The sequence below is a fragment of the Vipera ursinii genome (assembly GCF_947247035.1).
Source record: "Vipera ursinii genome assembly, chromosome: 12".
Lineage (NCBI taxonomy): Eukaryota > Metazoa > Chordata > Lepidosauria > Squamata > Viperidae > Vipera > Vipera ursinii.
The window spans coordinates 9,505,111-9,532,151 of record NC_139525.1 but is presented as its reverse complement, the minus strand read 5'-3'; the positions used below and the strand labels follow the sequence as shown (position 1 = coordinate 9,532,151).

Here is a 27,041-nt window from a genome sequence, read left to right as displayed (position 1 = left end):
TCTTAATGACTCCAGATAGAGCTAATAATCCATTGTTTAGTCATAGGTACATAGATTTATGTAATTAGTAGATATTTAAAAAGGTAAAGGTAAAGGTTCCCCTGCGCATGCGTGCTAGTCGTTTCCGACTCTAGGGGCCGGTGCTCATCTCCGTTTCAAAGCCGAAGAGCCAGCGCTTGTCCGAGGACGTCTCCGTGGTCATGTGGCCGGCATGACTAGACGCCAAAGGCGCACGGAACGCTGTTACCTTCCCACCGGAGTGGTCCCTATTTTTCTACTTGCATTTTTTTACGTGCTTTCGAACTGCTAGGTTGGCAGAAGGTGGGACGAGTAACAGGCGCTCACTCTGCTATGCGGCACTCGGGATTCGACCTGCCAAACTGCCGACCTTCTGATCGACAAGCTCAGCGTCCTAACGCACTGAGCCACCGCGTCCCTTAGTAGATATTTACCCTGCCTTTATTACTTTAGAAGTAACTCGAGGCAGCAAACATACCACCTAATACCTATACTGCTCAAAAAAATAAAGGGAACACAAGATAAGACATCCTACTATTAAATACAGTACATTGTGTTGTTTAAGTGTTCCCTTTATTTTTTTGAGCAGTATATTTTCCCCATAATGAAAATCTTCTAAAGTGGGTTAGGCTGAGAAAGAGGGACTGCCTCAAAGTCACTCAGCTGACTTTCATGCCTAAGGCTGGACTATAACTCACATGGTCTTGGTTTCTGGACCACTGTCTTAACCATTACAACCAGATGTGAGATTTTTTTCTCAGGGAATCTATCTCTCCAGCTCGACAAGGAAAATGATAAAATGATGTTGGATGACCCTCCTAGCCAAAGCAGACCATACTGGCTGAGTTGCACTCAGGAATTTATTTCCTATAGTTCAACTCTTTCTCCCACATCCTCCCCAAAAGCTGTACTGAGATTTCCATGACTCCCAAACAGGGACATCAGCAGCGTTACAAAAAGAGTAAGGTTTTGATTGCTCAGCCACGCCTACCATTTTTAGGCCGGGGATAGTTACTGCAAAGAACTCTGCTTCCAAGGGATTGCTGGCCGAGGATGAACAGATAACCTGGTATCCCTCAACAGATGTTGAACTGCATCTCCCACAATCCATTGTCTAGGCTCCCTGGGAAAGATGGAATCGGGTCTACAACAGATGGAAGACATCAAATGGCTTCCAGAGCAAAGGAAGGCAACAACAAGTCCCTAATCTGGGGAGTCCAACTTCTAGGGAAGAGAAAGCTTCTCTAAATGCTCCATATCAAGTCATTCAACTCATTGTGGCTTCTTCTGCTGATTGAGATCAGAAGCAACCGGAACACCACACTGTCAGGAGATGAATAATTTAGTGCTCACCATCAACCATTGCTTCGTTTGCTCATGCATATCCATCTGCTTATCTGGGCCAGCAGGCACAGATCCCAGAATTCTGGCCTCAGGAAGTGGAGAGCCAGAAAAAATAAAAGTGAACCAAGACATGATGGAAGACTTGGAAAAGGTCTTCTCCCATATCTATTCCCCATGCTTAAAGGCCTGCTAGAGGTACCATTTCAATGGGCCCATTATCTACACAAAAACAAGGGACATGAAGCTATCCAGATGCAAAGGACACCAAGAGGTTAATTCCCAACAGTTTTTGAGAATAGTAATTCAGAAACGTCCGGAACACTACAAAACCTACTGGGTTGGTGTTCACCATGGCCAGCTTAGTATTGGTCCCAGAAAATGGAGAAGTGGCAGAACCAGTGATTTATTGTGGTTCACCACAACAGATTCAAATCACCAGATTTGACCTTATTTTTAAAATAAGCCCTCAATAATCTCGAATAATAAACCTTATCTTGAAAAATAATCTTTTCTTGAAATAAGCCACTTTTTAAAAAAAAAAATTCCATTTATATCCCGCCCTTCTCCGAAGACTCAGGGCGGCTTACAAGCTTAGCAGTAGCCTTCATTCTTTGTATATGCCTGCTTATTAGGGCTTTCACACACACCCCAGCGGCATTATTACAAAGTCAGCTTAATTGCCCCCAATAATGGAATGTGGAACAGAGGGTTCCACATTTCAGGTTGCTCTCTTTGTTTTTGGAAGCTGAACTCTACATGGACAGGAGTGAATGAAGCTCCTCAGATTGGAAAAGCAATTTGCATCCACTCAGGAGGTTTTTATCATTATTGAATGATTGGGGCTGTAAGGACATGGTAGGCTAGAGTAAAAGCATATTGGGTTGTTTCAGGGTGTTGGGGAAACACCAACAACTTCTGAATGTGTTGCGTGAGCCAGGCCTTTCACAGCGGTTGATTGGTGCATGCATCGCACGACATGCCAACACAAAAGATCAACGTAGAGGTCATAACCTTGAGCTTGGTGGTTCGCATCCCACCAGGCTCAAGGTTGACTCAGCCTTCCATCTTTCCGAGGTAGGTAAAATGAGGACCCAGATTGTTGGGGGCAATTAAGCTGACTTTGTAATAATGCCGCTTGGGGGTGTGTGTGAAAGCCCTAATAAGCAGGAATATACATAGAATGAAGGCTACTGCTAAGCTTGTAAGCCGCCCTGAGTCTTTGGAGAAGGGCAGGATATAAATGGAATTTAAAAAAAAAGTTGCTATGACAAGGGAGCTCTGAATGGTTGCAAGAAGAAGGGTCTTAATGTTTTTCCTCTGCAAATTAAGAGCACCATCCTGCAGAGAGAGCTATCCAGTATCCAGAATAAGTTGTTGTTGTTGTTGTTGTTGTTGTTGTTGTTGTTGTTGTTATTATTATTATTATTATTATTATTATTATTATTATTATTATTATTATTATTATTATTATTCCACCCACCATAGTAGGTCCATAATCAATCTCCATAGCACATTTGCCTCTGCTTCACCCTCACCATATCCCTTTGAAGTAGATCAGTCTGAGAGATAGTGAGCAGTGAAAGGCCTGGATCTCAGGGTGATGTGTGGATCTATTGCACAGGACACTCTGGGCCAATGCCCCCCTCCCCCGACGTGATAAGCTTTCTAAATTATAAGAGAAAAATAGAAGACCACCAGCAATTCTTCCCCCTCTTCCCCTCCCCTCCTTAAATGGCTTAGCCTGAGCGTCTGAGACGACAGATAACCAATGTTATTTAATTTATTTTTTCAAAAGGAAAAAAAGGGGAAGGAAGTTAATAAATAATGTAAAATGGAGAATGCATTAATGAAAGGCCACGAAAGAGAGAGAGAGAGAGAGAGAAGCGGAGAAGTGGGGAGGAACAGAAGAGATGCAGAGGAGGTAAAAACTGGGGTGTATATATTCTTGTCCTCATCGATTGTATATGATTACATTAGACCTATCAAATATTTATAATCCATCCCACAGGAGGTCACTGTATGTTCCCCCCACCGCCGGGTCTAACTATACCGTAAAGATGGAAGCAAGCCACAGGGTGAAGGAGAAACAGGCTGGGATGTGAGTTTTCTTCCTGGGGGGGTCTTTTCCTTGGGTTAGGACGCATCACCCCACAAGAGCTTAAAGGAGGATATAGTGGTGTGCTGGAGCACCTGACCTGCAGAGACAAAGTCCTTCCACCTCATCTCTGCTTCAGCTGGTTTGGAGACAGAATTCTGAGCTACTTAGAATCGGTACCCAGTCCAGGGACCAAGAGCTGCTTTCTGCCTCACGACCAATCTCCTCGGCTGCTGAATATCTCCGTTTCTTTGAGCATTTGCAGAATACCACTACAATGTCTGCTCTCTCTCTCTCTCTATGGAGCAGATGAAGGAAACTGTGGCAGCTAAGCACCCCAGGGAGTTATAATAAGAGTGGAGGAATGGCGTGACAGTGAAGGGTCAGATTAGAAGCCAGGTTCACATCTCCATTCAGCCTGCGAAGCCCTAGGGCAACTCTAGGTCGTTCCCTGTCTAGCAGCCTAGCCTCCACACGGTGTACTTGTTGGAGTTAATAATAATAAAGTTGGCAGGGACCTTGGAGGTCATCTGGTCCAACCCCCTGCTCAGGCAGGCAGGAAACCCTACACCATTTCAGACAAATGGCTGTCCAGTCTCTTCTTAAAGACTTCCAGTGTTGGAGCATTCACCGCTTCTGGAGGCAGGTTGTTCCACTGGTTAATTGTTCTAACTGTCAGGAAGTTTCTCCTTAGTTCTAGATTGCTTCTCTCTTTGTGGTTAGTTTCCATCCATTGCTTTTTGTCCTGCCTTCAGGTGCTTTGGAGAATAGCTTGACTCCCTCTTCTTTGGGGCAGCCCCTGAGAGATTGGAACACTACCATCGTACCACTGCTATCATGCTGGAGAACCTAAGTGCAAAGATGGGACATAATAGAATGGTTGGCTTTGCGCAAGTGAATTGCAAAGCATATCCAATTAAAGCAACAAAGACTAAAACCTACCAAGAACGGTTACAGGAACTGGACATGGGTAGTCTAGTGAAGAGAAGGACCAGGGGAGATATGACAGCAGAGTTCCAATATTTTTGAGGGGCTGCCACAGAGAGGAGGGGGTCAACCTATTTTCCAAAGCACCTGAAGCCCAGACAAGGAATAACGGATGGAAACCGATCAAGGAGAGATTCAACCTGGAGAAATTCCCTGACAGTGAGAACAATCAACCAATGGAACAGATTGCCCTCAGAGGTTTTGGAAATTCCATCACTGGAAGCTTTCAAGAAGAGACTGGACTGTCCCTCCATCATTGTCATCATAGAACGGACACCCCTAAGAGCAGTAGGGAACACCGTGGTTGTCCTAGTGCCCTTCTCCCAAGATCTGAGTATTCTGAGCATTATCAGGTACATGGACCCAAGTGAAGGGATAGACAGCTAGACCAGGCAACTGTCTTAATTTAATTGGTTTTTAACAGCACATTTAGTTCCCATCAGACCTATTTCCGCCCGCCTGCCAATCTTCCCCGCTCTGCCATTTCAATTAGCGGCTCTTGAGTCAGCAGCTTGAGGGGCTGGGAAGCAGAAGAGGCCAAATCTAGAGTTACAGCCAGCTAGCAGATGGCTGGGGGTTGAGCCCACAGGAAGCAAGGGCCATCCCTACATCAGCAACGTTATCCGGGAGGCAGCATCTTCCAGCTGCTTCTTCACTCCTGTTTCCACAGGTGAGACCTTCCAAGGCTTCTCACCGTTACCTCTGCTGTGTGAATGCAGGTAACCTCTGTGGAAAGGCCAGGAGACCCCCTTAAAGATCTCCTCACCTGTTTTATCTTTGCCCAGTTTGCTTCATTCAGATGATGTAGGCCAGGGCTTTTCAACCTTTTCACAGATTGTGCCACTTTTAGGACATGACAATGTTCTAGTACCACCAGTGCTTAGCAAAGTATCAAAAATTTGATGACTAAAACAAAAAAAGGGGGAGGGATTTTGGGTTTTAGTGAATAGATTCATTTGTCATTATAGAAATGGCTAGTTTATAATATTGTGGAAGAGTAAAAAGTTGAGGTTCCATATCAATGCTTCCTTTTACTGCAACATAGGAAGTCAGAAGTCAATGCCTCTTCTCTTCTCTTCTCTTCTCTTCTCTTCTCTTCTCTTCTCTTCTCTTCTCTTCTCTTCTCTTCTCTTCTCTTCCTCTTCCTCTTCCTCTTCCTCTTCCTCTTCCTCTTCCTCTACTCTGGTACTCTGTTAATTGCCCATCCTGGAACTATGGGGAGCCGAGCAACCTTCACTTCTGTCCAGGGCTGTGGTTTCCAACCCCTGCTTCAATTTGCTTGAACTTAGCTGTAACAGAATAACAGAGCTGGGAAAGGACCTCGGAGGTCTTCTAGTCCGACCCCCTGCTCAGGCAGGAAACCCTATACCATTTCAGACAAACGGTGTGCACGAATGTGTATCCTCGTGAACGAGTGTGGTGCCCATTAAATGCTCAGCGCATCTCCTTCACTTGCCTTGTGAACGTAGCAAGACCTAGGCTTTTTATCCTGGGCTACGGCAAGGAAACGGATAGCCCAGTGCAAGCCGTGTTCTCCTCATCCATCCCCACATGGCATATATTCAATACTCCATAAATATTTGGCCATTATGGACCATGTCGAACATATATTACACTGTGTAAGGAAGTGGAGCGTTTGCAACCTAATGGCTTGGGTTAAAAGTTGCAGAGGGCCCTGGTGGATTTTGCTTCCCCCGCAGATACTAAGAGCCACCCAGCCACTTTGATGTAGCCGTTGGAAGCCCAAGGGATCCGGCTACGTCACAATTTCCCAATCTGGCCCCTTTCGGAAAGTGTGCGACTCAGTTCCCATCATTCCCAGCCGGTTGGTCCAGTAGGGTGATCTTAAACAACATTCCAGGCCAGGTACTAAGCTATTTTTCATTATCTGACCCGAGCGGGAATGCTGAACTACAATTCCCATCTTTTATTTATTTAGCGTGTGGCATACCATACGTGGACTGGCGATATGTACAGGTAGTGCTCGACTTACGACCGCAATCCAGTCTAAAATTTCTGTTGCTGAGTGAGACGGTGGTTAAGTGGGTACTGCCCCATTTTACGACCTTTCTTGCCACAGTTGTTAAGTGGATCACTGCACGAGTAACCCAGTTGTTAAGTGAATCTGGCTTTCCCCATTGACTCAGCTTGTCAGAAGGTCGCAAAAGGGGATCACGTGACCCCGGGATGCTGCGACCGTCATAAATATGGGCCGGTGGCCATGCATCTGAATTTTAATCACGTGACCAACAGAGAGGCTGCAGCGGTCGTGTGAAAAACGGTCGCAAGTGACTTTTTCCAGTGCTGCTCTAACCTCAGACAGTCAGTAAACACGCTATTGTAAGTCAAGGACTATCTGTATTAACATTTTCACCTAGATTAGTAAGACGCAATAAAATACGAATGTTAGAAAGATCTAAGTTCAAATACCAATATCTAAGCCCTCCAGACACAGGGCAGAAATGTAAACCCCTGGGAACAAAGCAGCTTGCAATTTTCCCTATGTCCAAATTCTGGAAACGAAGCATCCAGAGAAGGATATAACCAAAAAAGAAAAGAAAAGAAAAGAAATTATTGCAGAGGAAAGATAATACATTCATTTAAAATGCAAACATAATTAATTAATTGGCGAACAAAGTGCTTATAAGGAGCGAGGCAGATGGCTTTTTTTTTTCTTCCCCTGCTGTCTAAATATTGGAAATAAAGCAATGGAAAATCTGGACACTTCCTCACAAATCCTTCCAAACCACAAAGCAGCTGGTCCCATGTAACAGTCGCATATTGTTTCCGTAACTGCGACCCACCTGTTAGTAAAGCCATCGCTCTCGGGCCCAAGTCACCAGGAAGAGGCGTTCAAAAGTACTACGAGTTTATCCCTTCAGACAGTGCACAATGCTACCGCTGTGAGCCAGGAACCGTAGCTCATTTCACTTGGGAGAAACTAAAGGGGCTCCTTTTGAAAAGGGCCCCCATTCTTCTTCTGAAATCAGGCTGCTGAGTAAGCCAAGCCAGTTCTTCTTCTCCAGGGCCTAGAACTGAAAACTGACCAATTTCCCTGTTCTATCTTCAAAGCCACCCTGGCTTCCAAATCCATACAATAGTTCGTCTCTCTCTCTCTCTATTTTTTTTTAAACCCACACTGCTAACAGATTGATTGTTTGTTTGGCTCTCCTTCAAGGCATTTTCCTTCTCTGGAATTCCCACAATGCAAGATGGATGGCTGTCACCGGAAGCCCTTTCCATCTGCTCCGTTGCTCCAGCATGTCAGCTCAACCACCAGACAGACACCACCAGAGGGGGGAGGGGGGAGGGAGGGAGGCAGAGGGATAGAGAGGGAGGGAAAGAGAGAGGGAGGCAGGCAGAGAGAGAGAGAGAGAGAGAGGGAGGGAGGCAAGCAGGCAGATGGAGAGAGGGAGGGAGGGAGAAAGGGATGAAGGCAGAGGGAGAGGGAGGGAGGGAGAAAGGGAGAAAGAGAGAGGCAGAGGGAGGGAAGGAAAGGGAGGGAGGGAAAGGGATAGAGAGGGAGAGAGAAAGGGAGAGAGGCAGAGGGAGGGAGGGAGGGAAAGGGACGAAAGCAGAGGGAGAGGGAGGGAGGGAGGGAGAGAGAGGAAAAGGGAGAGAGGCAGAGGGAGGGAGGGAAAGGGAGGGAGGGAGGGAGGGAGGGAAAGGAAAGGGAGAGGGAGGGAGGGAGGAAAAGGGAGGAAGGCAGAGGGAGAGGGAGGGAGGTGGGGAGAAAAAAAAACCAGTTGCAGGATGTAAACCTTTATTCCAAGTAATGCTGCCTTTTGCAACTGACTGGTGGTGATTTTGGCCATGCCAATGGCGTTCAAGCGGCTGAGTTATTTTAGGATTGCACCCAACGTGCCTATTACCATTGGTGTTGCCTTTGCTTTCTTTTGCCACAGTCGTTTTATTTCAAAGATTGGAGAAATCTTTTTTTTCCTTCTGAGAACTGAGATCCTCCCTTCCTGGTCCCCGGTGGGGAAATTGAAAACAAGGGGGGGGGAAATTACACCTGAAGGCAGGACAAGAAGCAACAGAGGGGAAACTAACCAGGGGGAGAACCAGCCTAGAAAGAAGGGGAAATTTCCTGACAGTTACGAACAATTCAATCAGTGGATCCGCTTGCCTTCAGAAGCTGGGGGTGCGCCAACGTTGGGAGTCTTTAAGAAGAGATTGGAGAACCGTTTGTCTGAAATAGAATAGAGTAGAGCTGGAAGGGACCTTGGAGGTCATCTAGTCCAGCCCCCTTCTCAAGCAGGAGTACCTCTACCATCTCACAGTACAGGGTTCCCTGCTTCAGCAGAGGGTTGGACCTGAGGACCTCCAAGGCCCCTTTCGACTCCTGATACTCTGTTATTTTGTCTGTTGTTCCCTGGTTCTTGGCGGGGAAATTGAAAACGGAGCCTGAGGCCTGTGCTTCTTCTTCTTTTTTTGGGCCAACTGAAGGAGCTGGTGGTGTGAACATCCAGAAGGAACAGGATTCCGTTCAAGAGACAGGGGTCATTCCCATGGACACCAGGCCTGGCCACCACCCGCCAGGGGCTGGAACGGATCCCTCCCACGCCTCCCCCCCCCCGAGGTGCCAGCAGCCCTCCGGAATCCCAAGCAGGGCCTGTGAAACATTCCCAGGGAGGCCAGAAATGCTTAAACTTTGAGCTCATGGAGTGAGTCACCATCTTGCTTCCTTCTGGGAACCGCTCGGCACGAGAGGCCCTGGAAAGCGCTTCCATTTCTGCCCCCAGAGCAAGACAGTGATAAAACGTGTCCCTCTGGATCTTAAAGCTGCTTGTAGCTGCTTGCTAGTTGGAGCAGAAGGCGGCGGGGGGGGGGGGGAGGAAACAACCAGTCGGATACCAGCAATAGGAACTGAAGAAGTTCATCTTCAAGAAAAACAAAGAACATCCAGTTGCCTTTTTTGGGGGGAAAAGTCCCTTTGGGACAACCGTGAGCTGGAGGATGGAGACTCTCCCTCGAGACTCGCAGTATTTTAAATGGTTGGGATTTGTTGGGATGCCTGCGCCGCTCCAGCGGCTTTTCTGAAATTAGGGTTCAAATGCCAGGATCAGGAAGTGAAAGGGACGCAAATGAAATCCTCAGTTTTTTGCCCAGCTCTTTAACAGGGTGGATTCATTCCTGGAAGTTTTCAATATAGACTTTTTTATTTTTATTTTATTTTATTTATTTTATTACATTTATATACCGCCCTTTCCCGAAGGAGTCAGGGCGGTTTACAGGGTGTTTAAAAAACCAAGATACAAAAGTTAAAAACAAATTTTAAAAAAATTGTATTTGTCCCTGCATAAATAAAACCCCAGTTAAAATAAGATTAATCCTCAGCCTGGGCCAGAGAGCTCGAAGAGCCAGGTCTTCAGGCCCCGGCGGAATGAACGGAGGTCGGGGGCAGTCCTCAGCTCCACTGGCAGCTGGTTCCAAAGGGCAGGCGCCCCCACTGAGAAGGCCCTATCCCTGGGTGTTACCCGCCGGCAATCTCTTACCGGTGGCACCCTGAGAAGACCCTCCCTGTGGGAGCGCACTGGACGAAGGGAACTTGATCCCGGCAGCAGGTGTTCCCTCAGATATCTTCACTGGACAATCAAACGTTGTATTTAAGACTTACTACCGTCTGCAGAAAAGTTTCTAATTTAGCAAAGTTGTACCTGAGACTTTGGTCAATTTCATCACTGGAAGCCTTCAAGAAGTGACTGGACTGGCATCTGCCAGAAATGGTGTAGTTTCCTGCTTGGGCGGGGGAGGGTGGGGGGGTTGGACTAGATGACCTACAAGGTCCCTTCCAATTCTGTTATTAAAATATATAGACTTCTGATTTGAATTAGACAGGGGCCAATCGGAAGAAAAATGCACCAATGAAGTAAGGAAAAGGCTGGGTTGACATTTATGTTCAGGATTCCTCAATTATAATTTGTATTCTCTGAGCTAGGATCGCAACCGGGGCTAAATTCTTCCTTAGCCCATTCCGAAAACCTGACAATGTTAATCACAGCAAATTTTCAAAGCAGTTGGAGGAATGGGTGATGCTGTTTCTCAAAGCTGGCTGGGGGAGGAAGACAAATCAGTTCCTGGAGAAAACATGACACAAAAAGTCCTGCTTAGCTAACTTCCAGCACACCAATGTGGATCAGACAGAGCAATTCGAAGGGAATCACTTTTCCACGCCTGCTGAATGCAATTCGGGAGAGAAAAATTTAATATCAGCAGGAAACTGGTCAAGGTTCCTCCATTTCAAGGAATCTGCATATTGTTCAAATAGTATCCTCTTTTTTTTTCTTTTTTCTAAAAGCAGGTTAATTGCTAAGACTTTCAGGCATGTTCTCAAGCAATTCCCCAGTCACTGGGTACAACAGAAAACGTATGGATGAGTTTGCCCCTTGCAGCACTCTTGGCCTGCTGTTCTTTAACTTTAGCAAAACCCATTCTGGTCACTGACACAGAACTGGAAGGCAGGCACACTTTTTCTGTTCATGACTACATATTCAGTATTTCTTGATAAGGTTAGAAAGGGGAGGAAACGACCCCACTTGCAATCGTGGAGTAGAGCGGCCTCTGGTGGTACGAAAAGGGCTTTTCACGCAGGTTTAGCTTAATTCCATTTATTCCACTCTGGCCAGCTCACAAAGCACAGAAGCAAAATTCAGAACAATAATTTAAAATGAAACAGATGAAGGAAAATTTCAAAAAGTAACTATGGAATACCTGCAAGAGGTCAGGCTGAGATCCTGGTGCCTGGAATGGCCTGACTGGACTTGATGGTGATTTTTTGCCAATGATGTTCAAAATGGTGCTCCAGATGTTTTGGGATCGCACCCAAGGCACCACTATTAGTACTTACCTCTGCTTTCTTTTGTCACAGTCATTCTATTTCTATTTGCATGTTGTTGTGTTTATGATTAATACTGTTAGTATTTTTACCCACAGCCTACCAGATAAGTCTGCCTGGGTTTGGTACTTTTAAGTATTGGGAAGTAGGATAATACAACTTTTGTAATTGACATACTGAGATTCTGTCTATTTCTATTGGGTCCAATGCTTTTCCAGGTATTTTTTGTATGGCTTTTTAAAAAAAAGAAGAACCTTGCAGAACATCTTAAATACATGAATTGAGTACAATACAGTAAAAGGATATAGATGTGTTGGCTTAGATAGAATGTTACTTAGAAAAGTAACATTTAAGAAACGCTTTGTTGTTTGGTTTTGATACCTTTGCAAGCATTTCTGGGATGTTATTGTTTGGTTTGGTTTCATATGGGCAAATGGACATTGACATGAAATTGTTTGGTTTTAAAATGCAGTTGCAACAAAGAGGCATTTCATTTGGTATTTTATTGCTTTTGCTTTTTCCGTGGCTTGTCTTTGCACAACATGCTGAGTGACTGTACTAAAACCAGGATTTACTTCATACAACTAATATCTTGTGGTGTCACAACACACGGAACCAAAAATTAACCACAGGGATTGAGAGCTACAATACGTACAGCTAAAATGTGGCTGGATGCAACATTGGAGAATGCAGGGGCATTGTGAATGAAAACTCTGTATTTGCCAGTGGGAGAACCACTAATTTCACTGGGGGAAAAACACGGAAATCACAATGTAGAAGACTAGAGCTTTGGGGGTAAATACCCTCTACTCCATACAGTACAGTAAAGCAGCTTTTTCCAACCTTAGCCACTTTAAGCAGAATGGACTTCAACTCCCAGAATTCCTTCTGAGTCTTGAGGTCCACGTAGTTTCTAAGGCTGAAAAACACTGTCATAGAGGCTCAAGCGGGGACAACTTGATTTCCGGTTCCTATGAGACCACTTCCATCTGCGCAGCAAAAGACGCTAGAAAAGCAGAAATTCTATTTCGGTTATCGACCCGCAAATCACAAAATAAAATACGGTAGGATCCAGTCAGAGTTCCCTATATGCCTACAGTAATGAAATATAACACAGAAGTAGGGACAGGGCATCTATGAAACCAATAAGATTAATCCAAACAGCTAAACCGAAAAGGAATCTGTTATCCTAAAATGCATTAGCAGTAGAATATGAATATTTGCAGTAGAATAGGAATACGGTTAGCGACCAATTAATAAGCTAAAATCATCATCACCGTCCTCCCTTGTTGCATGCAGAGTTGAGTGGCTATGTAAATTAGGTAAATAAAGTTTAGTATAACTGGGAATCTACAGTTAGGTTTACAGTCTAAGCCTGGTGGAAACTTAATAATTCAAGTATTATTATTATTATTGTTATTATTAATATTATTATTATTATTATTGTTGTTGTTGTTGTTTTGTTTTTGTTGTTTGTTATTTATTATTTATTCAAATTATTATTTTTATTATTATTAAGAATAATAAAGCAATAAGATGGCCATACAAGACTACAGCTTAGGATCTTGCAAATAACAATTTGTAATTATTCCTTTCCCTCCAGGCAAAAGGTGGAAAAGATAGGGAGATTACATGATCTCTCAGGCTTCCTCTTTCTGCTATGTATTCAAGATGGACAATGATTAATATGTATTTATGTGTAAGGGTGTAGTAGGTATATACATATATGTATGTATACAGCATGTCTCTGTGTGTGTTACGTATGTGTACACTCATTTGAGACCAGGCGACAGAATTTCGTTTTTAATGTGCGCCACAGTGTGCCCACAGTTTAAAAAAAAATGTCAATAAAGGTTATCTATCTATTCTGTTGGCATCCGGAAGTGTCTTGGAGCATGCATCTCTTCCCCTTTGCGCTCCCTTTCTTTCGCTTAGGGGCGGGGTACTCCTTGGATCCGCTCTGCCCCGTCGCTCTATGGTTCTCCTCCTGGAGGGGCGGGGCGGGGCAGGAGTCCATCGGTCGTGCGGAGACCCTGCGAGGTAAGTTCGCGTCTCGGTTGCCGCAGGAATGAAATGCAGGAGGAGAAAAGAAATAAGGAAGACTGGGGAGGGGGCTCCGGAACTTTCAGGGTTTCTGGAGGGGGTTCTCTTACTGGATTTCATTGAGAGGGAGCCTCAGAAGCTCAAGGAAGAGTTGTTTCTGAACATGTCCAGAGTGCATTTGCTCTGCATAGGGTCTTGGTCAGGGGTCTTCAAACTTCAAGCTTTGCTGGCTGAGGAATTCTGGGAGTTGAAGTCCACAAGTCATAAAAGAGCCAAGTTTGAAGACCCCTGGTCTTGGTGGTGGAATCAGCATGAAAGCATTTGCAAGGGGTAAAGCAATTTCTTCTCCAAAAGGATCTTAGAGACGGTAGTTCTGGATTTATTTATTTTTTTGCTGTTGTTTTCTTTTTCTCCTTTCATCTCCCTCGCCTGCTAGTCAATCCTAAACCGCCCTCTTTTCAAGGTTTTGCTCCCATGTCCTTTGACCCAGAACGGGAGGCTAAGCGGTCCTGTCTCCTCTTGTTGAGCTATCCCATAATAGCTAGCCACTGTTAAGTCTGAGCTGTATTGGGCTCGGGAGTGTGGCTTTGGGGCAAACGTCCCGCTTGCAAGTCCTGCTGGTTTGCTCCATCCTGCCAAATTCTTACCTGGAGTGACTCGGGTGAAGATGCGATGCGTCCTGCTTGTAAACCTCTGAAGAAGATGCTTTAGGTCTTTTAAATCACGGTAGGAAGGGAAAACAGACTGCTACGTGCTCCAAAGAGTTTGGACTTCGTCTCCCATCAGCCTCAGCCAGCAAGGACTTGTTAAGCCTCCAACATCTGCAGCCCTCTTCTGCAAAGTCTTGTGCAGAATCGGCTGCTTTGCTCTCTCACCAGCTACTTAATCTTCAGCCTTTTTGAGTCTGAATGCCATCTGAGAATTATTGAATTTGATTCTTTCTTCCTAGCCCATGCTTTCGGCTTCAGATATTTTAACAAGAGAAGGCTGATTTTCTGCAGACCGGGCTTTCTTCTTCCATCACAAGTAATTCAAAACTTGGATCGTAATCTTCCTCAGACTGGTGCCTTCCTGTCACATTGGGGCTTTGTGGGGCCTTGCTGGCTCAAAATAATGTGAGCTCTTCCAGTTCTGTTTTATTTCAGAAAGTCTAGCTCTCTGCAAATATATTGGTGCTCCTTAGATGGCAGGAAAGAGTTCAGATTTCTCAGCCTCCCTTTGGTGCCATCTAGTGGTTAGTGGCATTCGTGCAGCCCAGATCTCCTACCACCCTCCCTGCCCCACCCACCCACCCCCGGCGTATCTTGAAGGGCACCTGTACAAATAGCTGTCGACTTAATGACCACAATTGGGATCAGACCTTCCATGGCTAAGCAATGGGTTTGTTAGATGAGTTGCACTCGATTTTATCCCCTTTTTAAAATCACGATCATTAAGTGAATCACTCTGTCGTTAAGCAAATCTGGCTTCCCCCGTTGACTTTGGCTTGCCAGAAGCATCCTGAGAAAGACGGACGTGGCGATCATGTGACCTGGGATGCTGCAACCATCCGGTTGCCAAGCACCGAATTTTGATCATGCGACCACAGGGATGCTGTGATTGTTGCAAGTGCAAGGACCGGTCAGAAGTCACTTTTTTTCAATCCCGCCGAACCTTTAAATGTCTGTAATTCGAGGATTCCTTGTATCTGGTGGAAAGCAATGCGGGTTTTCAAGACCTCAGGTGTTCCAGCCCACAGATCAGGAAGATAACTTTATCAAAATACCTGGATGGTGACGTCTGCTGACAGAGGAACCTGTTGGGTCACTTTTCCTGTGGGTTTCCATTCCTTCAAGGGATGGAACTGACCAGGGACAATACCATCTCAGTTTTGAGAGAGAGAGAGGGAGAGGGAGAGAGAAAGAGAGAGAGAGGGAGAGAGAGAGAGAGAGAGAGAGAGAGAGAGAGAGAGAGAGAGAGAGAGAGCAAAGGGGAAATATACACCTCTTAATAGATACTAAGTCAGCTCAGTTGAGAGTTTTTGGCAGTGCCATTTCTTCAAACACTTACGATCCGGTGCCTTCCAGATGTGCTGGGAGTTTAATTGCCATAATTGCCTGTCAAATCTATCTGGAGTTGAAAATGAGTACATGGCATCTAATCCATCAGTTACTGGTCAGCATGATCTTTGCTGGTAGGGCAGTTCAGATATTTAATGCCACTAGATGTCACCAGGTTAGTTTATGTTCCACTTGTTGGTTCAGGGGTCTTCAAACATGGCCCTTTTATGACTTGTGGACTTCAACTCCCAGAATTCCTCAGCCAGTGTGGAGTTGAAGTCCACAAGTCATAAAAGGGTCAGGTTTGAAGACCCCTCTGTTAGTTAGACTGAACTTCTGCCTTTCCTCCGGCCAAGGGAGGGCAGATTTAGTACTCACTTGTTCATATTTAGTACTCACTTTTTCATATTTTTTCCTCCACAAACAACAATCCTGGGAGGTGGGCTAAGCTGAGAAGGAGGGATTGGTCCAAAGCATTCAAGGAGCTTCTGGGATTGTGCAGAAGGACTTTGACTCAGCTCTTTACTCTTCTGGTTTGAATCGAGGCTGGGCTGTTACTTGATGGGAATTCTCAATCATTCAGCTCATGGGGTTGTCCCAAAAGTGGTTTTCCAAAAGGCAAGTGTACTTTCTTGTGTGTTTTTTCTTTGAAAACATTTTGCTTCTCATCCAAGAGGCTTCTTCAGTTCTGAAGAACTGAACTGGAGAACTGAACAATGAGAAGGGAAACATTTTCAAACAAAAAACAACAACAACCAAGAAAATCCAATACTGCCTTTTGGGGAAAAAAGAAACCTTTGGGATTTGATTGGATTGAAATGCTGTTTACTTCCATTCATAAATTGCAGAGCTAAAGTAGAGATTTTTGGCAGCTTGAGGCGCAAAACACATACGCACACGTATGCAAACACAGCATCTGGGAGCAATGAAAGGCTTATCTCTAAAACATACTATTTATATGAAGGATGTATTCATCAGAGCTATGCAGAGATACTTCTTGCAATACGGTATTTCTGAAATCATGAAAGTGGATGGTTAATGTACTTCTTAACCTGCCTTTTCACTCCCCACCTTAATATGTGTTGTTTTTCCCACCAGATACCAGAATGTCAGTGGTTTACCAGTATTGGGGATTCAGTGTAGATCCATTGCAGGAGACTGAAGTATTTTGAAAGGCATGAGCGTGTAACCTGTGGAGTCCTTTTCTTGTAGACGTTTTATTACCCAACTATGTAACATCATCAGTGCTAAAAATGGAGTGGGTTTGTTCTCTGTTTATATACTAGTTCCTTGCCCTGTTTTTGATGGTCCCCTAACTGTTTACTGTTTGAGTTGGTAGTTCTTTGGGGTATTCGTTTACTGCTTGACTGTTGATCTCAAACAAATTACCAAATAAACAACTCAGACAAATATTTTTCTTCCATTGGTAGCTTGTAATCTGGTTCTCTTGAAATGTCTTCCATAGACCCCCATCTAACACATCTAATGGGTGTGGTTTACAGATGTTGTTGCTTCGCAACCCAGATTGTTTGTGATCCTGAGTTGGTCAGCTGTAGTTTAGTTTAGTTTATTAATATTTCTATACCGCCCTTCTCCCGAAGGACTCAGGGAGGTGAACAGGGCAAGAATAAAATGCGAAGTTACAAATATTAAAAGAAGATTAAATAGTTGCCCATTAAAAAACAATTAATACAATACATTTCTAAAAACCCCAAAAGTACAGCAATAAAAACCCCACCAATCCCCCATCAGGCCAGGCCGGCTTGTTCGAATAAAAATGTTTTTAGATCGCGGCGAAAGGAGCGAAGATCGGGTGCCATCCGGAGCTCTACCAGTAACTGATTCCATAGTTCCGGAGCGCCCACAGAGAATGCTCTCCCCCTGGGGGCCACCAATCGACATTCTCTGATCGGTGGCACCCTGAGGAGTCCCTCTCTGTGGGAACGCACAGGGCGCCGGGAGCTTGATGCCGGCAGAATGTTTTACTGGGAGAATGTTTTACTGGGAGAAAATTAAAGTTTGGGATCTACTCTGTTTGGGCACAGTTAAGTTGGTTGCAAAGGAATCTTTTACCACACAAACCGAATTGCACTCTGTTTGTTTTCCTGAATCCTTTGGAATTACACACACACTCTCTCTCTCTCTCTCTCTCTTTCTCTTGACATCTCTTGATGCAATCTGAGCCTGGTCTGACTTTTCCCAACTGAGGTTTGTTCTAATGAATCCCTTTCAAATGTTCAGGGACTCGGATGAAAACATGGGTAGTAGAAGGTTAAGTAACCTAATACCTGAATTTCTCTCCATTACTGCAGCCTGGATAAACATTGTATGCGTGCAGTTAGGGCTGCAGGCTTATTTTAGTCTCTGGGAAGGTAAGCCAATAAGTGCTTTTGGCAAAAAAAAAAAAGGAACTAAGTGTTCCTTATTGTTCAGCATAGCCTTTTATTGTAAGATGATAAGGGGTCTTGGAGGCTAAACGGAGCAGCGAGGAGCAGGGAACTCGGTATGTCAGGTCTAATGAAGAGAAGGACTAGGGGTGACATAATAATAAACCTTTATTGTCAAAGTACAACATGTGTACATTGAGATTAGCTGAGCCTCCCCCCCCCCGTGCTCTCTCCCCCCAACACACAGTGACAACAAACCCTCCATCCCACCACACCATGTGAACCAACTACACCACACACCGGCCTCCCAAGTCAATTCTGCATAAGTTCACAGAGATTATATCCCATTCAAAAGCCTAACAGCCCACGGATAAAAGCTATTTTTCAGCCTGTTGGTACGGCTGGCTATGTTCCTATATCTCCTACCGGATGGTAGGAGAGTAAAGAGATACCGTCCAGGGTGTGAGTCGTCCCTGAGAATCTTCCTCACTCTTCCAAGGCAACGAGCCCTGGCGAGGTCATCCAGTGGTGTCAGGGAACAGCCCACAATGTCTTGTGCTGTGCTCACTACCCTCTGTAATACTTTCCTGTCCATGGCTGTCAGACCAGCATACCAAACCACAATACCATACGAGAGGACGCTCTCTATGGTAGACATGATAGCAGTCTTCCAATACTTGAGGGGCTGGCACAGAGAAGAGGGGGTGGTGGATCTACTCTCCAAAGGGAAGAGGTGCAGGACAAGAAGTAACAGAGGAAAGCTTATGAAGGAGAAACCCAACCTTAGAACTCGGGAGGAATTTCCTGTTGATGAGAATAATTAACCAGTGGAACGGCTTGCTTGAACCAGTGGGTGCTTCATCACTGGAGGTTCTTAGAGACGAGACTGGGCAGCCATTTGCTCAGCAGAGGATCGGACTAGAAAGGGCCTCCGAGAATACCTATAGATATTCTGTAAGGGGCACCGATGCTGAAATAGGTTCATAGTTTAAGTAGAGACCTTTTTAAGTAGAGAACTTTTTGCTTTTCTTTTTGCCACTCGTTTTGACTTAAGGGAAGCACGTTCTTTTCCTAGAAGTGAAATTATAGGGACACTCTCATTTGGCTTTGTGACCAAATGAGAGTGGGATGCTGCTTGCCCTCTTGCTACAACACCAAGACTGGACAGCCATTTGTTTTGAATGGTCTAGAGGGCAGGGGTAGGCAACCTTGGCTCTTTTATGACTTGTGGACTTCAACTCCCAGAATTCCTGAGCCAGCCTGGCTCAGCTTGGAAACCTCTCCCTTTCCCCTCAGTGTGGCTGGCTCAGGAATTCTGGGAGTTGAAGTCCACAAGTCATAAAGCGGCCTAGGCCTAGGCCAGGGGTAGGCAACCTTGGCTCTTTTATGACTCGTGGACTTCAACTCCCAGAATTCCTGAGCCACCCTGGCTCAGCTTGGAAACCTCTCCCTTGCCCCTCAGCGTGGCTGGCTCAGGAATTCTGGAAGTTGAAGTCCATGAGTCATAAAAGAGTCAAGGTTGCCTACCCCTGGTATAAGATCCCCTGCTCGAGCAGAGGGTTAGACTAGAAGACCTCCACAGTCCCTTCCTATCCTGTTATTCCTATGTTCTAAGCAACTGTTTGGTTGGCATCCGTGCCCCTTTCGCCCTTCTCTCAGTCCTGCCTTACTGAAATGGATGCAGCTTTTTTTCCAAAGCTGGAGCCCTTCTGGATGCTATATTGAAAGTTGCAACCCTCTTACTTTACCTGAAGAGGCCCAGGTGAGAGAAAGCTGGGCAAAAAAGAACCCGGGAAGTGGCGGGTGGCTTTTCTGACCTACAGGTAGCTATTGCTGTTCCCATTCTGCAGTTAGCAAGGCGGTCCGGCTTCTTTTCCTGAATGTCTGAAAATAAAAGCCAATTGGCCAATGTTTTTTTTACAAGAGCGATCTTTGTTCTGCCTGGCTACAGAGAATGCTACGTGCTAAACGAGCAGACGAAAGGTCTTTAGAGGAGCTGAGTTAATGGACCAATGAATACACTAATTTCCAATTAGAAGACCTGGGATGACTTAGGAAAATGGCTAAAGGGGGACAAAAGAACCAGTCGGGATGCTTATAGATCCCTAAAAAAAAAAAACTGTTGCAAAGTTAGTGCAATTTCTTGCTTGCCTTTGAATCACCCAAGGGAGTGAATAGTAGCAATAGCACTTAGACTTATATGCCGCTTCACAGTGCTTTACAGCCCTCTCTAAGTGGTTTACAGAATCAGCCTCTTGTCCCCCAACAATCTGGGTCCTCATTTTACCCACCTCCGACGGATGGAAGGCTTGAGTCAACCTTGAGTCTGTCAGGATCAAACTACAGGCTGTGGGCAGAGTTAGCAATTGCAATAGCACTTGGACTTATATACAGCCCCATAGTGCTTTCCAGCCCTCTCTGGGCAGTTTGCAGAGTCATCATATCGCCCCCCAACAATCTGGGTCCTCATTTTATCAACTTCGGAAAGATGGAAGGCTGAGTCAAATTTGAGCCCCATCAGGATCGAACTGCTAGTTGTGGGCAGAGTTTGCTTGGAATACGGCATTCTAACCACTGTGTCACTACGGCTCTTACATAGCAATAGCACTTAGACTTACATACTGCTTCACAGTGCTTTTCATCCCTCTCTAAGCGGTTTACAGAGTCAGCCTCTTGCCCCCAACAATCTGAGTTCTCATTTTACCCACTTTGGAAGGATGGAAGGCTGAGTCAACCTTGAGCCGGTCAGGATCGAACTGCTGACAGCTGGCAGAGTCTGCCTGCAGTACTGTATTCTCACCACTGCTCCACCACGCCTCTTGGCTTTGTTCTACAGTTACTCCTCAATTTACAACCATTCCTTTGGCAATCATTCGAAGTTACATCAGCGCTGAAAAAAAAGGGACTTGCAAGCAGTCCTCGCACTTACGACCCTTGCAGAATTCCCACTGCACATCAGCAAAATTCAAGGTTTTGAGCAACTGGCATATATTTACAATGGTTGAAGCATCCTGGGGTCGTGTGTGGTTACCATCGGCGACCTTCCCTAAACAACTGTCAAGTAAAGTTTGGGGTGGGGGATGGGGAAGCTAAATTAGTTTAACAACCATGGGATTCACCCAACAGCTGCAGTGATTCGTTTAACAACCATGGCAAAAACAGTCGTAAACTAGGGCACGACCCACCTTGCTTAGCTATGGAAATGGTGATCCTAATTTTGGTCGTAAGCCGAGGACTGCCTGGTGTTTGTAATTAGGGGTCCAATGTTTCCGCTGCTGTTGCTTCATACTTGCCTTCCAGAAGAGGGTCTGGAGCAAGGTGCCAAATAAATAAATGCAATCAACCCTCTGACAATAACGGAGCTTTAAAAGCAGCGTTCATTTTAAAAGATAGTCTTAAAAAGCAAACCAGTTCTGCAGGAAAGAACCGTTTCTGTAAATCTAATAAACCAAGGTTTGTTTTTCCTTACAAACCTGACAGAGGCGTATTATTTGCCCAGGGTTATGTGTTATAAATAGACTATTCCTGGGGAGAGCAAAATTTAAGCTTACAAAACTCAACCTTTTCCCCCCCCTGCTTTAATTTGCTTCCTCTGGGAATCTTACCAGGAGGAAGAAACATTCTCCTTGAATTTCGACAACAAAGAGACTTCCCAGCAGATCCTAGAATTCATTCATTCGTGACATTTGAGGGAGCTAGAATATTTTTCGAGCCTACATCTGTCTGTGTCTCTCTCTGTATCTCTGTCTGGGCCCAAAGCAAACAGCTGCTCTTCCAGAGGGCTGGAAATTAATGTGGCTCTTCTTTCTCATTGGAAGGCTGTCTGCTTTTTTTTCCCCCCTCCCCCCTTTTTTTGTTAAAAAAACAGCAGCTAAAAAGCCAGCCCACAACCGAAGCACCACTTGGCCTCTGTGCAGCGTTGGGAAAGGGCTCCACCAAGGACCAAAGAGATGCTTTCTCGTGGTGGACACCCAGACTCCTGTTTTATTGCATTTTTGCTTTTTTCCCCCAAAACTTACCCCTTTTTGTGGACGGTCTGTTCTGCTGGAGCGCGGGTCCTCCCTGCTCTTGACGGACCTCTGCTGAAGAACTGGCTGAAGATTTTTTATTTCTGTTCACCTTCTTCCAGTTTGGCCCTTAAGCGAAATATAGCCTCTTCCAAGTGACTCACCCCATCAGGCATGGCTGGGAAAAGCTGGTGAAGTTGCAAACTCCTTGTTAAAACTCCTTTGCCTGTCTGCCACCCACCAAATCCTAGGAGGATTTCTCATTTCAGTTTCCCCAGAGGATACAGACAACATGCCCAGCCTCTCTGCCAAGACACGCAGAATTCAGAAAGCCAAACTTTCAGACTTGGGTTTTTAAAACAAAAGTCCAAATCTGAACAGTGACGCCAACTGGAGCTCTCCCTTTTCATCGGCTGTTTGTAAGAAGCGGATGGAGAGCAGTATGGCCCCGTGCTGGGCTTAGGAAACAGCTGCCTGGTCCTGTGTCCGCCTTCCCTCTGCTAGAGAGCCCTTAAAGAATTGAGAACATCAGGTAAGCTTGCAATTTGGTTCCTGCAGCAGGGAGAGGAAGAAGAGGGGAGGGCAGGGAAGGAGGAAGGGGTACCATGAGAAAGGTAGAAAGAAGAGACAAATACGGGGAGCTAGAGAAAAGGGACGCGGTGGCTCAGTGGGTTAGGACACTGAGCTTGTCAATCAGATGGTCGGCAGTTTGGCGGGTCAAATCCCGAGTGCCGCGTAGCAGAGTGAGCGCCTGTTACTCGTCCCAGCTTCTGCCAACCTAGCAGTTCGAAAGCACATAGAAAAATAGGGACCACTGCGGTGGGAAGGTAACAGCGTTCCGTGCGCCTTGGGCGTCTAGTCATGCCGGCCATATGACCACGGAGACGTCCTCGGACAAGCGCTGGCTCTTCGGCTTTGAAACGGAGATGACCACCGGCCCCTAGAGTCAGAAACGACTAGCACGCATGTGCGGGGGAACCTCTACCTTTTTAGAGAAAAGTAGGAAGAGGAATGGAAAGGAAGGGATGTGGGAACACTCAAAGGCTCTAATAAAAATGGAAACACCACGTCCCGTTTAGGTGTCCCTTGGGTAGCTTCAGAGTTCTGAATTGAGTTAAGGAGCTCAGGAAATGGAGTCAGCAGAAGAGAGGGGGTTTTCTCACCAAGAATGGTGTTTGGGGTTGGTTTCTGGTGGACAAAGATAGTGGAATAGAGAGGGCTGATGGGCGTGTCTTGGGAAGAAGATAAGGGCTTTTGACCAAGAAATCACTCAGCAGGTCTGTCTGAACAGGTTGTGTTTTAAAAACTCTGGGAAGTGTTTGGAAAGACCTTGGAACAAAAAAGTCGTTTTGTTTCTAAGCTGACTTTTTCAAGAACCTGGCCCTCTAAGCTAATCCTAAAGAATATCCGATTTGTATTTATTTTTTTGTTGTTTCTTCATTTCCTGCCCTGGTGGTTTATCAAATGTTCACATTGGCCTTTCGTCATTATTCTCATTGCTGCTTTTGTGGTATCCTTAATATCATTTTTATTCTTTTTTTCCCCCTGGCCCTAGGACGTTTAAGGCCTGAAACAAAAATACCAGGCAGGAAGAGTTTGTTTTGTTTTATTTATTTATTAAATTTACATGCTGCTTACCTCACTCTCCAAAGTGACTCTTAAATGTGGAAACATTAAGGATCGCTCAAAGCAAGCTTTCTTTCCTTCTTCCATTGCGAAGTGTTTGGAAACAAGGGCATCAAGATCACTTTTTTAGCAAGAGCGTCTTTTTAGTGAATTTTAAGTTGAATTAGATAATAGGGGGGGGGGAAGAATAACGCACAAAGAAAATTATGAGGCAGAGACATACCTTCTCAAGGAAAGAACAGTGCATAAAAGTGCTTTTTTAAAAAAATGGAAAAAGCAAGAATATTATTAAGAGCATCTTAATAAAGAAATTGGAATTGGCAAGTTAAATACATGGAGAGTGAAAAAGATGACTAAGGGGTTTGGCGATTCCATCCTAAGGAAAAGATTGGTCGGTGTTCAGCCAAAAAACTGACATTTTGAATGTCTTTGATGAGCTGCCAGACAGATGATGGAGCAAATGTGTTTCTTCCTCCAGAGGATAAAACCTGAACCAACAAGTTTATATTTCAGCCCAAAGATTTTTTTTCAAAATATTAAGAATAATTATTGCCAGGATAATCCAGATTCTTTTGTCTGTAAATTTTAAAAATTATACTGGATTAGGGAGGTGATTTCAGCCAATTCCCTGAATTAGGAAGAAATTGGGATTCAAAGACCTTGATGGCTATGTTCAGTTCTGGCTTTTTTAAGGATTTTAGGAGGATTTCACCATCTCTGATTATACAGAACTTTTAAAAAACTGAAGAACCACCAAAACAGAATCTCTGCAATAAATAAAAAAGAATAAGTGATTCAAAATCACTTATCATTTATCATATAGAGCCACATAAGAGCCTTGGTGGAGCAGTGGGCTAATGCCTCCTTAAGTAACACCAGCTGCCTGCAATTAGTGCAGGTTCGAGTCCCACCAGGCTCAAGGTTGACTCAGCCTTCCATCCTTCCGAGGTAGGTAAAATGAGGACCCAGATTGTTGGGGGCAATTAAGCTGACTTTGTAATAATGCCGCTTGGGGGGTGTGTGAAAGCCCTAATAAGCAGGCATATACCGTACATAGAATGAAGGCTACTGCTAAGCTTGTAAGCCGCCCTGAGTCTTCGGAGAAGGGCGGGATATAAATGGAATTAAAATAAAATAAATAAAAATAAAATATAAATGTCTCCTGGTGCAACCTAATTTGGTTGAATAAAAATCATGATTGATTTTTGCATCTTGCTCTTTGAAAGTAGCATAGAATTATAGTCCTTGACTTACGACAAGGGTCTTCAAACTTGACAACTTTAAGACTTGTGGACTTCAATTCCCAGAATTCCTCAGCCAGCCCTGGCTGAGTAATTCTGAGAGTTGGAAGTCCACAAGTCTTAAAGTTGCCAAGTTTGAAGACCCCTGACTTACGATGGCAATGGAGCCGGAATGTATGTTGTTCAATGAGAAGTTTGTTAAGTGAGTTTTACAACTTTTCTTACTGCATTTGTTAAGTGAGTCACTGCAGTTGTGAGATTAGTAACACCGTTGTTAAGCGAATCTGGCTTCCCCATTGACTTTTGCTTGTCGGAAGGTCACAAAAGAGGATTGCGTGACACCCGGGACAATGCAACCGTCATAAATATGAGTCAGTTGTCAAGAATCGAAATCTAAATCACGTGACTACCGGGATACTGCAGCGGTCATAAGTGTGAAAATGGTCATAAGTCACTTTTTTCAACGCCGTTGTAACTTCGAACAGTCACTAAATAAACTGCTGTAAGTCAGGAACTTCCTTGTAAATAGCTTTCATCTGGCCGAATCATTCATTTAGCCTCTGAATGAGTCACAAAATCCAGTGAAGGAGACCTTCCCACATCATGTAGCAGGCTGTTCCACTGGCTAACAGCTTGTACAGTCAACAGGTTCCTCCTGGCATCTTGCCTAAACCTCATTCCTTGCAATTGAGCCCTCTTGATTCTCATTCTGCCCTCTGGATGATTAGAGAATAAGATCAGTCCCTGATTAAAATGACTTCTTGGATGATTTGTTGTAAATTAGTCTCTGTTTGGTGCCTCTGGGATTAAGAAATTCCCACTGTTTTATAATTGAATTTCTGGGCAACTGAGCTAAGGGTTTTGACACCACTGAACCGACGGCCAAGTCAGCATATTTAAAAAAATACCGGTAAATTTCAAAGGCAGGGATGTTGGAGAAATATATTCACGTCTGAGGTTTTGTACAGCATCCATTTGTCCTAAGTATATGAATTGGGCTGTCTTTCTGGGCTGAAGTGCCTGTTTTTCCAAAAATTTTGCAATGCAGTTTGTCTCTCAAAGCATGCACCAAACTGCCTGCATTGAGAGACATTGCACATGCAGATATCTTAAAGTTTAAAAATAGGACAGCTAGAAAAATGCTATGTCATCCCTTTTGATAGTGGCATTCTTCCTTCCTCTAATCTTTGATTGTTTTTGTGGTTTTGTTTCTCTTGTTTATGTAAGAAGACTTCAAACCTTCCATCCCAGATAAAGATTCTGGAGTCCAAATGTCATGATTTCCACCTATCAAAGAGAGATAACCATATCCAAATATCTCCCACTTGTATCTAGAAGATGTAGCTCTGGAGTGTGTGTCTCTGCTTTGCAGTCCTTGATTGGGGAAACTGTGGACATCTATGTCTCCCATAATGTGGGAGTAGTTGATCATCTGACATGGGGTTGTTTTTTGTAGATGGGCCCTGCAAAAGAAGCAAATTTTAGGTTCAAAATGCTCAATTGAGATACATATTTTGGCAATTCTAGCCTGGAAGTATTATTCTGAAAGCTTTGGCTTTGTAAATCTTTATTGGATTGAGTGAATTACCTCCAAAATACAGAATTAAGATATTTGGAAGCGACCTTGGAGGTCTTTCAGTCCAGCCCCTGGCTTAAACAAGAGACCTATGCCATTCCAGACAAATGACTGCCCAATCTCTTCTTGGAAGCCTCCGGTAATGGAGCACCCACAACTTTTGGAGGCAAGCTGTTCCACTGATTAATTGTTCTCACTGTCAGGAAATTTCTCCTTAGTTCCAGGTTGCTTCTCTCCTTGATTAGTGTCTATCCATTGCTTCTTGCCCTGTCTTCAAGTGCTTTGGAAAATGAGTAAAGCCCCCCCCCCTTCTTTGTGGTAACCCCTTAGATACTGGAACACTGCTATCATGTCACCCCCTAGTTCTTCTTTTCATTAGACTAGACATATCCACTTCTTGCAACCGTTCTTCATATGTTTTAACCACCAGCCCCCTAATCCTCTTTGTTGCTCTTCTCTGCACTCTTTCTAAAAAGGCTCAACATCAAATAAACTTTGAATACTTTATCTGATGCTTAATTACGGCACACACACGCAGGCACACACTTCTCCGACTCTCGGTTTGTAATTGAAGCTCTAAACACCTATCAGAGGTACAACACCGGAGTCGTTAATGCCAAGGTGTTTACATTGACCTTGTGACATCTCCAATTTGAAGAACCGTGGGGCAGATAATAAGAAGGGTTTCTACTAGTCAAGAATCTGGAGAAATGCTGCGGATGGAGTGGGGAGTGCCGTGTTCAAATCTATATGAAACCGTGAAGTTTGATAAGCACTGATTGAATACTGAAGATGTTATCTAAGTTGGGTAATGACACATCTTGCACGCAAGGAGTCAAG

At 44.6% G+C, this 27,041-nt stretch overlaps 1 protein-coding gene across 9 annotated transcripts in view; it reads left to right on the top strand.

The window, feature by feature from the left end:
- Nucleotides 1-12,260: 12,260 nt before the first annotated feature.
- TMLHE (trimethyllysine hydroxylase, epsilon) overlaps nt 12,261-27,041 on the top strand; it is a 38,535-nt gene continuing 23,754 nt past the window's right edge. For 4 of the 9 annotated variants that reach the window (XM_083372043.1, XM_083372044.1, XM_083372041.1 and 1 more), the window contains exon 1: nt 26,594-27,041. This exon is cut by the window's right edge and continues 536 nt beyond it. The gene's annotated coding sequence lies outside the window, so the exon portion shown is untranslated. Of the gene's footprint in view, nt 12,347-13,286; nt 13,323-26,592 lie in introns of those variants that run through there. The other 5 variants (XM_083372048.1, XM_083372046.1, XM_083372049.1 and 2 more) reach the window with 4 other exon arrangements.